At 36.5% G+C, this 14,244-nt stretch overlaps 1 pseudogene; it reads right to left on the bottom strand.

Annotated features, from left to right (window-relative positions):
* Positions 1-10,140: 10,140 nt before the first annotated feature.
* LOC113254322 (60S ribosomal protein L18a-like) lies at positions 10,141-13,489 on the bottom strand (annotated as a pseudogene).
* Positions 13,490-14,244: the final 755 nt, after the last annotated feature.

The following is a 14,244-nucleotide window of genomic DNA, read 5'->3' as shown; positions in this document are numbered from 1 at the left end:
TAAAGAAGAAAACCAACAAGATTCACTTTGGAGGAGAATCCAATGTCAATGCATTCTTGGACTGAGTAATTTTCATAACTAGATTATTTTATTAAGTTGAAGGAGTTTGCAAGATTTTCTGATGAAAAATATGATTAAATATGCATGTGGGACGTTGGGGGGAGTTGGTGCATGAAGTGGAGGAAGAAGTAAATATGTATGCAGGTAAGATAATCACACTCAAATGAAACATGGAAAGAAACAAGGAAGTCCTTTTATACTAAAGACCATACTTCCAGTGAATTGCAACTTAGCAGTGCAGACATAAATTCAGCAACACTGATTGCACATTTATAACATAAAAGACTGAAACTGATGTTGGAGTGTATCTAAAAAGAGAAAGAAAGAAAGAAAGAAAGAAAGAAAGAAAGAAAGAAAGAAAGAAAGAAAGAAAGAAATTCTTCCCTTCTTGAGGAAATGTCAAACTAATGAAGGAGAATTACAGAAATAATCAAACATAATACAAAGTGGGAACAATGTTTTTAAGGAACAAAAGCGAAAGGATGCTTTATTTGTGCTCATTAGTATCACAGAATGTTTCTAGAATGTGAGATTTGACTGGAGTATTTTAAAAGATCTGACCTGCCTACTTTTTAATTCCTACTTTTAGCTATTTCTCCCCAGACACTTTCCACTCTAGCTCTTCTGGACTTGCTTCTGCATCTAACTACATTCCCTCTTACTTCAGAGGTTATTTTACACAAGGTAGGTCATCTGCTTAGTGAAATATTACTTCTTTATTCTTTTACCTTACACCACAGTCTTTGTGAAGATGATTTAGTTTATACATATTTAAAATAGTATTTAGATTCAGAACAGTATTTGGCATATAGGAAGAATTCAATGTTCCCTATTATTACTAATAATATTAAAATCAGTGTTAAATTTATCTTTGTGTCATAGTCATATTTACTCTTAATGGATATATGTATCCAGATTCCTAAGAAGAGGTAGGGAGGGGGCAATACTAGGGGCAGGTATATTGATAGGCAGGAAGCAAATTTTAAAAAGAAACTTATAAAGCAGGTATAAACAAGAAAATCATAGTCGTTAGGGTCTGTAGCTTAGATTCTCTGTAATAGGCTTTAAAGGCATAGTTATATCACACTACTGTGCTGTGATTGATATTTATTTCAGAAATTCAAATTACCTTAAACTCTGGTCCAGGAGGCCAGACTATGGATAGTCCAATTAAGAAATGTTTTCTTCCCAATGATAAAAATAAAAACAGTTTAGTAATAAAGAATATTAATTTCAATTACCTGGGAACTTGTCCTTATGTGACTTTCTTCACTCCCCCAAAACAGAAAACATATTGCTATCTTTATTACCTAGCTTATTGCCTAATGTAAAGCTAGAACAGTTGTAATTCAAATATACAGAAGTTTCAACTGAAAAGACTAAATTAAAAAGACCTTGATCTGCTGTTTAAATTTTTCAAGCTTTGAAGTATACATCTGCTACGAGAAGAAATTAATGTGATAACATTGATAACATAGATTTGAAATATTAAAAATAGTGAAATAATAGTAAATGATTTTTCATAATTTCTTAGAGCATAGGGATGAATAGGTTATCATACAACTTATTTACATAGTCATGTTTTTACTATGCCTCAGTAAATGTGAAATATAAAAAAATATGTCAGACAGAAAAATAGCTTATGCCTGATTATAGTACTTAACTAATTTCGTTTTATTTTATTTATTTATTTTTGTATGAGCGATTCAGTTAATTTATAGAACTTTGAGGAGATAAAGTTGTGCTTCATATGCAAAGGTATAGTTTTTTTTAAAGGCAAAGCACTAAATTATCACATTGCCCTGTCAATAGTTTGGTCCGCAGAGTATTCAACAATTTGTTTTTGCAAACATTTAAAATTAACGTAATATTTGTTTACTTCATTAGCAAATGTTTACGTCCTTGGGAGTAGCAGATCCTGAGCTAGGTGCTGAGGATTCAGGATTGATAGAACACTATCTACTTTTAGTATACTTAAAATGCAGTGGCACTAAAAACTATGCCATAATGAAATCAGGATGGAAGTAGCTGGAGATAGAAACAGAGAGACAGAGAGAGGGAGGGAAAGAGAGAGAGATGTTTAGGAATACAGAGGAAGGAGCTGTTAATTCAGCCTCATAGGACCATAAGAGTTCTACTTAGAGTTGGAATTTGCACAAGTTCTTTGGCAAGATTTTGCCAAATGAGGTGTAGAAGTGTAATTTGGTCACAGAAAACAACAGGAGAAAAACATGGAGGCAATAAAAGAATAGAGTTTCATGTGCTCCAATATAATTCCCAGGAAAATAAACAGTCCGGTGTGACTAAAATATGTACTGGCTGGGGTAGAAAGAAGGAAGAGGTTTAAGAGCAGATTTTAAGGAGATTGGATGACTTAATGATTCTGTGGCAGACAGACTCTAAGACTGCCTTCTGATATTCATGCCCTTGTGAAATCCCTTCTCTTGAGTGTAAACAGGGCCTAGCACTTGCATCTAACCAACAGGATTTGGCAAAGATGATGGGATGTATATGATTATATGACATAAGATTGTAATGTCCATCTTTTCAGAAGATTCCCTTGTGGGGTTTGAGGAAACAAGTGGTCATGTTGAGAACTGAGGCAGCCCCAGGCCAACAATCAACCAGGAACTGAGAATGACATCTGGCCAACAGCCCACAGGAACTGAATGAAGTCAATAGCCAGGTGAGTCTAGAAATAGATCTTTCTACGTTCAAGGTTCAAATCTTGAGATAGCAGCCCCAGCCTACACCTTGATTGCAGCCTTATGAGACAACGTTGAATCAAGGACATAGCTAAGCCACTCAGAAACAGCTACATAATAAATATGTGTTGTTTTAAGTCAATCACTTTGTGGCAACATTGTTATGCAGCTATGGATAACTAATACAGTGAAGAATTTGAAGCTTGTCTTAAAAGTAACGGCAAGCCAACCTTTAAGGATTTTCAAGCAAGTAAGTGACTTGACATTTCTATTTTAGAAAAGAAAATCTAGAAAGCAGTGAGGAGAATGAAGAGGATGGGAAAAACAATGGGTAAAATACAGGGTGGAGATTACTACAACAATCTGGGTGAAAGGTTAAGAAGTTACACATATATATGTATATGTATATATATACTTAATTGATAGTCTTAATTAAGAGTGGTTTTAAGTTCACAGTGAAATTCAAAGTACAGAGATTTCCCATAAATGTTCTACCTACACATATACATGCCACCCCCCACTATCACTATCCCCCACTGGAGTAATACATTTCTTACGACTAAGGACCCACATAATCATAATCACTCAGAATCCATAGTTATCATTAAGGTGTTGTACATTCCATGGGTTTGGGCAAATGTATAATGACATGTATCTGCCACTACAGTTTTGAAGAGTGGCAGAATATGCCATCCCAAACTGTGCCACTTTGACATGAGGATTATTTTAAGTTAAAGAGACTTGAAAAACAGCATATGTAAGAAAGACATTCTAATCTCCCTTTTCTTCTTGAAAATAAGAAATACAAACTCCCATGTGAAAGATGGCCTCTCTACTAGGAGAAAAGAAACCACCTTCAATGGAGGAATCAAAGCCAAAAGAATTCTGTAAAAACAAACCTTGTTAAAACAACCCTTATCTCCCTTAGCTTCCCTGTAGAGTTGAGTTACTATTCATTCCATAATTGTCTCTCTTTGGGCAGCCCAATAATAAAGGCAGGTAAGTTTTGCCACTTCGTTGGGTCTTCATTCTTTATGAGGACTCCCGTGCCATATACATTTGCATAAATCCATATGTTTTTCTTCCGTTAATCTGTTTTATGTTAGTTTAATTCTCAGACCCAGAAAAGAAAACCAAAGAGGGTAAAGGTAAAAATCTGCTTCCCTTACTGTATGGTACAGAGTTGTTTTACTGCCCTAAACATCCTCTGACCTCCATCTATTCATCCCTCCCTCCCCTCTAACTCTTGACAACCACTGACGTTTTTGCTGTCCCCATAGTTTTGTCTTTTGCAGAATATCATACAGTTGATGGACATTCTTTTGAAAGTTCAAAAAATAAATTTTTTCCGTTCTCTAAATTTCCCCAGACTGTGTTCTTCCCTACAACTCTGCTCACACTGGTGACATAAAATCTGTGTCTCGTGGTCTCACCAGCCAGACTAGTATGACACATTTATAAATTCTGACCTGAACCCTCATCCGTTGTTCCTCTTCTCATTTTAACATCTTGGAGCCCTGTCTTTTCCAAGGATCTCGCACTCGAGAAAATGAAAACCAGCACAATTAGTAATGGAATCCTCCTGTTAATGTGGAAGAAACATTAACAATGTCTCCAACAGGACTGGCAAGAACAACAAAAAACAAACAATGTTTCCAACTGGACATGACCAAGATCACAAGGAAATTGCTTCTGAGTGACTGCTGCTCTCTCACTGATAACAGCCCCAGCTAGTTTTAGCTCGTTTCACCTCCTGAATAGATGACCGGGGTGCCCAATAACTGAACAGCCCTTCCTCTTGACAGAATCTCCAGAGCTGGTTCCATCTCCCGAATCCCTAGTTCAATCATTTCAGCAAAATCCTAAAGCCTCCTAAAACCTAAAACCCGTAGCTGCTCCACTCCCTCAAGGAGTTTCCCTCCACTGTGTTTTCTCTTGCTGCTGCAAGTAACTTAACCTACCTGTTCTTTCCGGTGTCTGGTGCGTCCCTTGTGGTCTCTGGCTGGCGGACCCCAGCACCTCAGTGAAGTAGAGGCAGGCAGCAGACGGCAAAGGGCGGGTACTCCGTTGAAACCCGTACTGCGCCTGCGCTTGAGCTCCTCCCCTGCGCCACAGCCAGGCTTGCCCTGCACCCTCAGGATACCCACTCTGCCGCCCTCCGTTGTTTGTTTCTGGTGGTTTCTTTTCCCGCCCTTGGAGGTCAGCGGGAGTTCACCTTCGCCATTCCAAGGGCAGCTTTTCCTGGCAAGCTCCTGCAGCAGCATTTTTGAGGGGCTCGTGACCCCGTTTCACCTCTTGTCCTTGGTTTCTCCTTTACTGCGCGCAGCCCAGGCGTGGAGGAATCTGTCGTGCATCGAGAAGGTCCAGGAAGCCTTGCAGTTTCACCAGATGGCCGCCTCCGACGGGTAAGCTGGATTATTCAGTCCCAGCCTTTGCGCCTGACTTTGGGATTTCTGTCAGAAGCCCTTTCCTCTTCCCATCGAGTCCGGCCTCTTTGCGACATCGTAATTAGCAGTTAAATTTGTACATGTGGGAAATTTAATTGGCCAGATTCAGTGTCGGCCCTTTGGGGATCACTGGTCGTCGCAAATTACGGGATATGACTGATACATCTTACTGGGCCCTAAACATTGTAGGATGGCTAAGAAGAATTTTTGAATATTCTGTTAGGAAGCTCATCTGCCCAGCACACGGTAAACTTTTCGAGTTTTTATGACCTAACTCCTTGCTTAAGCCAACTCGATTTTCACTGCTTTTCGTGCAATCCAAAACACCGCCTTATAAAAGTGTAGCAGTGAATTTTGTTTTCAAGTTAGTTTTACATTCACCTGTCTCCACCTGCGAGACTGTGAGTGTCTTGCCAGGAGGAACTAGTCTTGCTCATGTCTGGATAGCTAACCCTTAGTACAGAGGTCAACACAAAATGGGCTCTTCTTTTTGGTCTGCCAATGAAGCTACTTAAGATAGAATATCCAGCAAATTTCCTAAAAAGTGTGTTACTTATTCTAGGCAATTAAAATATTATTTCAGATTGTACCTTCCTAGAGGCTGAGATTTTCTAATTGGCTATATTATTAATGGGGGGGGATGGCTATGATATGACTGCTTATAAAATCTTTGAAGATGTGTCTACTTCCCCACAAAAGATGGTTCCTTGCAAAAGAAATTTAATTCTGTCTAGCAGATACACACAGATCCTAAATGATTGGTCTGGGATATGGGCAAGAGTGTTAGGTTCCTTTCATTATACTTCTGGATTCATTAATAACATCAATAGTTTTGAGGAGTTGATCCTCCTTATTGCCTCAGAACTCCAATGTGCATCATCAATAAATATTTGCTAAAGGGATGAAAGGTATTGAATGGTGGCTTTTCCCCTACCTTCACCTATTAAAATATATTTGGTGCACCCCAAAGCAATAAATTATAAGACTGATGAAGTATTTTGTCAACATAATATAATGTTTGCCATGCTGTCATACCATAGTATGATATGCTTCAGACAGACATTGTTGATTCTCGGTGTATGTTCATTTACTGCTCAGCAGTCCTGGAAGTGGGCACTACTCTTATCCTCATTTAAAGACAAGGAGCCTAAGGCACAGAAAAATTGAACAAATTTTCCCAGGTCAGATGGTTGATACGTTTGGTAGTTTGGGTCCAGCATGCATGTATATTACTATCACTCTGTTACCATTCTTCCTGTGCTATATATGAGATATCTATAAATACTGTAAAGATGTCCCCAGTGGTGAGACATTAAGAGAAGACCTTACCTTAAATAAAGGAGGAAATAAGTTGTACTTAGTATTTTTAGAACACAACTCATGTCTTATCTCAACGACATCTGTGATTGCACCTATTTTAGCTTACTTGTAAACAACTGTAATTTTTTTCCTCATTATAAAGTCCTCGACTGTATAAATTGAGGATTTTTCTCAATCTTTGTAGGAAATCTGGATGAATAAAGCTGTAGACTCTTTCAAATAAGATACTTACCTTAGGTAGGAGCAATTTAAACTGTCCTTTGGAAGGTTTATAGCAATTTAAATGAAGTGCTCTCTGGTATTATCCATGGAATCACTTCCTTTATACATTAGTGGACTTAATTTAGGGTTGTCATGACATTTACTGAAAAAAAAAAAGAAATAGAACCTATCCTTAGTTGTGAAAACTCATCAGTAAGAGACCAAAGCCACTGCCAAAAAATAACAACCTTCTACTAAACATGTAAACCACTCCTTCAAAGAGTATCTGTATCCTTGTTTTTTTCGTGAAATTGTAAGTTGCATAACTTTTGGGAGGAATTCAGTAGTCAACCACTCTACATAGCATTAGTATGCTAGGACATCAAAGGGAAAATGGATAAATATCAGGCTTTATTTCCAACCGGAAAATTATTGTGCACAACTATTCATAGTTCAAACATTTTCAAAAGCAATATTTAATATTTAAAGAAAAATGCTAGTCAAAGTACTGCAGGTTTTCTCATGCATTATTTACCTTTAGGAAACATGAAGAACTAGAATATAAAAAATATGAAAATGGAAAAAGACTCCCTACCTCAAGAAAGGTTTTGTTTTGATAATGTCCTAGTAGATGATAAGATGCTGAAATACATAGAATAATGTGTCAAAATAAGTCTTCATTATAACCTAAACAAATGGAGTTTCATGTAAGTCTTACGCCTTAGCATAGTTAAAATATTGTCTTGGCACTTAAACTAATCATTGAGGTCAGAATCTAACTTATGAAATCTAGCCTTGCATTGTGAAGTGGCAAATTATGGCAATTTTTTCAGGTAATTCAAAGCAATGGAACCACTTTCTCTTTTGTTTTTCAGGAAAGTACTAAACAGCAAATAAATTCTATGTTTCATTTCAATAATAGACCTGCGAATGAACCCAGGGCTCAGAATAAGTTCTAGAAGGGACATTGTTTCTATATTACTCATAATGATTATAAAAACCAATTTTTATTGTTGAAACACTTTTGCATTGTAGGTTTGCAAAATGATGTTTACTAAACCCAGTTGGCAATAGAGTCTTAAAATGGAGTCAAAAGCTACACAAACAATTATATAAAGTAAGAAGATAGGTGACTTATGTTCTTAAGCATCTCTTTTATATAACTTTACCCATCATACTTCAGATCCACCACTTCTGCTTTGCTTGAGATTATAACCTTTTTAACTCATCATTTTGCTCCCTACATTTTCATTAACACATCAACTCTGGAATTTAACCTGAAATCCATCTTTGTTCTTCCCTCCCAAACTCATAAAGGCTATATGAGAGATGCATAGTAAACCTGGGCCGTTCTCTGTCTCTGTCTCTCTTTTTCTCAAAAGAAACACTTAAAGCTACTGTTTCTGGAATCAGCATCAAACACTTTCTCTCCCCTCCCCTGCTAGGGACCTACATGATAGGACATCCTATGAAAATATGCTGTGAATGTTTTATGAGTGTGCTTTTACTTAACCAGGAAGTCTGGAAGGAGGAGAATGACCTAACCTGCCACATTTTCTTTATGAGAACATCTTCCTTGTGATCTATGGCTTCATGAAGTAGGCATAGAGTTTCAAAGTTGCCCTTGAATCCTGGGTCAAGAAATGCCACCAACATACATTCTTTCCTGTCACACATTTCAATGAACTTGTAGTTTCCCAAGCCAATGTCATTGCTTTGAATTTGATTTGTGAGCATTCCACAAAAAGGTGTATATGCCTGTATATGATAAACAGGAGAACCTGACTTCAATTTCCATTATTATATTTGAATCCTGAGTGAATGCTTCAAACGGCCCATGTTGATCTGTATCTTCTTTCTTTCATTCCTCCCTCTCTCCCTTCTTTTCTCCCTTCCTTCTTTCCTCCCTCATTTTCATTATTTCTTTCAGATGATGAAGACAAGAAAAATGACTAGAGAAGCTAGTTAGAAATGATGCTGAAACTTTGGTATAAGAACAAAAACAAAAACAAATGCTCCCCCTCCAAACACCCATTTTTCTCTTGAGAACCTCTGGGGAACTAGTTAAAACGGTTGCTAGGCAGCCTGTTCTTCATCTCACGATGGGTTAGAAGTATATTCATGTTTACTGAGATACTCTGGCAAAATTCTAAAATGACTGGCCTTTTATTTTATAGCTCCAATTTAATTAATAGCTAACATTTTAGGCATATTTATAGTAATTGAATATATGGAAATAAGTTCTATGAGTTAGATATGCTTCTAGAATTCCATCACCTTTTTAGCAAGTTGTTTTTTATTTTTTTTAATCTCCATATTTTACTGTCTTGGAGTTTCTTGGAAATTGTATCCACCAATCTGCTCACGAAAATATCTGGTCTATTTTATCATTCTACAAAAAGAGCTATATTTTCCACCACTTCCCTTGAGAGACTGTACCTGAATCTATTAGCAATGAAATTGTCAAAGAAATTTTATCAAGAGCTAAAAAGATAGATAAATGGTATACTATACATTCATGCATACACATACACATACATAATTGTGTGTGAGCCCATATACTAATTTTTACAAAACTACATGCACATGTATGACTTCTATTTATTTCTGGTTATAACTGTATTAACTATGATTAAAATATCTTCTCTTTATAGTCTAGAGATCTATATTATTTTTTTCATTTTGGGGAGATCTAAAGTACTTTTAAGATTTCTTCATTTATTTCTATGTTGTGTTATTTATTTTTATTGCTTTTCCCTTGAATATTTATTTTAGATATTCAGGTAAGTGAAATAGCCCACATATAGTCTCCAGAAGAAATGGGGAGCCAAGGGAGTGATACAGATTGTTATCTAAGTCATGCTACTGAAGGAATATCATATTTCTGGCCCAGGTTCTTCTACATCCTTGCCATTGGTCTCCTTTTCCTTTGTGACTCATTGTGAATTCATCTGTAGCACTCTGTCATCTATTAGTCTTTCAGTTCTTACTATGTTCCAAAGCTAGTGCAGTGCTTCAATCCCGTGTTCCCCCGACCAGGGTTTCTTAACCTATAGTGAATACACTGGCCCTTCTGTATCTGCCCCAACTTTTTATTTCCTGGTCTTTTTTTTTTTTCTTTCAGTTTTGCTTTGTTTTATTTATTTATTTAATTTATTTTCTGAAAATAGGGACTGTGTATTCCATCAAATTTTTAAAGAGACTCTAAAAATACGAAGAAAGTTCATCCAAGATGACAGTTAAGATCTTTGTAATAACCCTGAGTGATTGTAGGCACACCTCCACTCTCTCGATGTTTGTTTCATTTTTATATTATTTTTATTTTATTTTATTTTATTTTATTTTATTTTATTTTATTTTATTATTTTTTGGTTTTCCCAAGGAGTTTATTTGGTCAGACCTGGGGACTAAAGGAAGGTGTTGGGTCTCTTGGTGGTGAAGTGTGTCTTGTGCTAGTGACACAGGATCCAGTGGGGTAGCGAAACTTGATCTCGGAGTCGGAACTGCTTAACTGCCAGGGGGAAGCACTTTCTGGCTGCAGTCTCCTCCACCTTCATGATTTGGATCTAGCGGGCCCTGGTATGTAGTGCTGGGCACCCATGTCTCGATAGCATTGGGTGACAGCACCCACAGTGGTCAGGTCCTGTTACTCCCGCTATGTGTTGTGAGTGCCGCTTCGGGGTCATAGAGCAGCCAGATGCCGAAGTTCTTCACTGCAAGCGGGATTTTTTGAACACCTGTCCAAAGTAGACAATTTACCCTGAAGACTTCTTCATCTTCTTCAGGTGAGACACAAGGTACCAGAATCAGGTTTGGTGACAACGTGATTAGGTGCGAAGACTTGCATGTGATCCGGGGTGGAGTGTGGCACTTGGGGGCAGGCAGCACCCCACCACTTTGTACGCTCTCAGTGTCCCCGAGGCCTTAGTAGCACCCTCTCTGCTCTTGCTGCCACCTTAGAAAGGTAGTTGTCATCTTAATTGAACTTAATTAGTCTCTCCATTAATGCTAGTAAGAAAGATCTTGAAAATTCCGAATCCCTAATTAACAAAGTACTTAATAAAAGGGGGTGGCCAGTGGGTTAGGATGGTCTTCTCAGCAGCCCTAACCAACTGCGTGACATTGGATGAATCATTTAATCTTGATGTTTCTCAGTTACTTTGTCTTGAAATGGTAATGCTAGTAGTTTCTTTACTTCCTTTGTAGGATTACTATGAGGATAGTATCGAACAACTAAAAAGCTAAAACATGGATATGCAATTCATATGTATAGATATAGATACAGATATAGATATGGAGGTATATGAAACTTTTGAGCCCTGAGTGTAAATAAGGCAAGTAGCAGTCCATCAACAAATCTGTTGGCCAACATTCTGATACTGAATATTCATATATAATATCATAGTTTCATTTAATCTGAGGGGAGAATATTTAAGCCTTCCCAACACAGTACTTCCCCTTTGGTTCTTTAAGTATTTTCCTTGCTGTATGTTAGGGTAGAGAAAAAAGTAGTCAGATGAATTTAAGCTTTTATCTCTATCTTACCATTGACTAGATCTGGTTCCCTGGGGAGTTAGTAGGTCCTGTGTGAATGACAGTATTCTTTACACCTTTGAAGAACCCAACTATAGATTTATTTTCCTACCATCAGTTTTGTGCTTTTATGAGTCCTTTGATTTTTTTTCCCCACTACCAATTTCTTAAAGTCTAATTATAGTATTCTCCTGAATTTCCTGATGTTTTATCACTTCCTCTAGAATCATCTGTGAATGCCATCAAAATGTTATTAGCCTATTTCTCTAGCACAGAGAAATTCTTAAGGATCTGCTGAACCTTCTGATGAAGATTTTTTTTCATAGCTCTGTTTATTAATACCTCAATTTTTAAATCACCCTTCTCAAAGTAAAGCAAAAGCACCCAGGAAAGACTGTTTCTCAGCTCAAAGTGAAGAAAAGCTAGATCATCACAGTTTCGGCCTTTTTTTCCCCTTTTCTCTTCTTGTTTAACAAACAATTATTCTTTGGGTAAAATGCATCCATTTAAACACAAAATTTAATTTTAAGATTCATTTGTTTATAATAGCTTCTTAAGTGATCCTGAAACTTTTTTGTAGAATTTTCAGAAATATCACTCATGTAAATGACTTCAGTTTATCTTGTAAAATATATCTATGAACAAACAAGAAATGATTTTGACTAAGTTATCCTGGTAGTAAAGGTAAAATACAAAGGTTTGTTAAATTTAAAAGTAAAGGAATTAAAAGGATAGCTAGCAGGTATGTCTTTGTTCCTTCCTTTCTTTCTTTCCTTCCTTCCTGAATTAATTATAGTGTTAGAACATCTGCAATTTACTTTCAGTGGATTCAGGATGAAGAGAGAAAAACTATGCAAATACGGCAAATGTTAACAATTAGTGAACATTTACATTTATTGTACTACTCTCAGTTTTTCCTTAGGTTTGACATTTTTAAAGATATAAATTAAAAAAATGTGTATGTATATCTAGCTCCTAAAATATATCAGGTACTTCCCTAAATACTGGGATAATTCAGTATTGAACAAAAAAATAAATTCCCTGCCCCCCTGGAGCTTATGATATTTTGCAGGTGATAGGCATTAAGCCAATAGCTACACAATTCTTAAAATCAGTGTTGGTAAATAAGATGAACGAGTCTGATGTTTATATAGGATCCTTGTGGATCCTTGCCTCTACTGGTCCAGTCTAGCATTAGACACCTGTGGCTGGGTGATGATTTAGCTTGAGAGCCTTCATACAGGACTAAGCCACTGTTCTCAAACCAAGAAAAATAAACTGCCTTATCTGGTCTTGTATCTCATTTCCTCCCATCCTTTTTGTCCCCCTTCACCTTGCCATCCATGGGATCTATAGCCTAATTCTTTATAGCACCCAAAATAATTTCAAACACTACTAGTGATATAAGTATAAGACATAGGGAAACAATCTCTTGAACTCTGAAACTCTGCCAAGTTTTAGATTCTGAATAGAAAATTCTCTTGTAGTCATATGGTTAATGGAATATGAATAGATGCAATGCATACAGTTGCAGGGACACTTCTCTGACAGCAAGCTGCTTGCTTTCAACTTCCTCTTTCCAAAGACTGGATTGAAGGGGTGGTTAAGAGCCAGCTTTCACTATCTCAACAACCATGTGCATGACCTTGTAGAGTAGTTAACTTTCGGTCCTGGATCATGCCCCTACTTCTGTACTATTACTTAAGAAGAAAATAAAATTCTCTCTTTTTGAACTGCCCTGGTTTTAGGTTTCTTTCCTTTCCTTTTATTATTTATTTATTTACTTATTTATTTATTTATTTATTTAAGGTTAGTTTTTTGGAGTCAGTTTGTCTTATATTCTAACTAATGTACACCTTAACTAAAAATCCAGGAATCATAATTGATTCTTCCTTCTTTGTTCCTCATCTTTTCTTTCCTCCTACAATAGTTCATGTCTTCTTTGACCGTTGCTCAAACTACTGAAGTAATTGCAAGTAGACTTGGTCTCTGAAACTTCTGACACCCTCATCTCTTCCTTACCCTTGATACTTTCATCAGCTTTGTCTTTCTAAAGCCCAAGCTGCATTTGTATTACTTGTTCTCCTCAAGGACATTCAGGTCCTTTCCTTGTTTGTGTTTTCAAGTGCTGCATGTTTTGGCTTTACCTCCTATGTCATGCCCAAGTGGTTTTGAGAGAGGGCCATCTTCCCCAGCTTCTTCACTTACTGAAATTCTAATCATCTCTGAAATTCTAATAAGGCTGGCTTAAATTTCACCTATTATGTGAAAATATTTCCTCAGTTCCTCAGATTCAATTCACAATTCTTGTACTATTTATACAAAACTTTGCTTTTACCTCTTTCGGAGTGTTTTATTCAGCCAAATATTATAATTCCTTTAATATATACCTATCTCTACCACTAGAATATAAACTCCATGAGACTATGCACTGTATTTTATTTTTCTGTATCATTTTCATTGCTATCACCCATAGAAACTTGCATATTTCTCCATACATCAGAGGTAACAAAAAATATTTATTGAGTTTACTGACTTAAGGAAGGTTAAACTCTCCAGTTCCTTCCTGAATTAGAATGATCCTTGCTGGAAGCCAAGATACTAACAGAGAAAGCTTGTAAAGAGAAAGGAAATAAGGGCGGGGGGAGGACTTTATACCTCTCCCCAAATTGGGTGTTTTAGTTTATTTACTTTAAGCAAGACATGATTTCCATTTTCTAAGGGAAAAAATCTTGAATATATTATAAGAAAATGATAAGGCTTTCTGGACATCAAAGAATTCTTACAAAATAACTTTTGGATGAGTTAAGTGTAAAAGAATCAGAAACATACAAATTAAATTTCCCTTGAGAAACACTGGGCTTAAAAATGAAGAAGAAACATGTTTAAAATAATATAGAGCTCAAAACTTTGAGGAAAGATTTTAGGAAACAAAATACTAAAGTTTAATAATATGGTAAAATTGAACTATAATGGCA

This window comes from Ursus arctos, unplaced genomic scaffold, assembly GCF_023065955.2.
Source record: "Ursus arctos isolate Adak ecotype North America unplaced genomic scaffold, UrsArc2.0 scaffold_12, whole genome shotgun sequence".
Classification (NCBI taxonomy): domain Eukaryota; kingdom Metazoa; phylum Chordata; class Mammalia; order Carnivora; family Ursidae; genus Ursus; species Ursus arctos.
The sequence above is the reverse complement of the archived record's forward strand: the minus strand, read 5'-3'. Positions and strand labels throughout refer to the sequence as shown.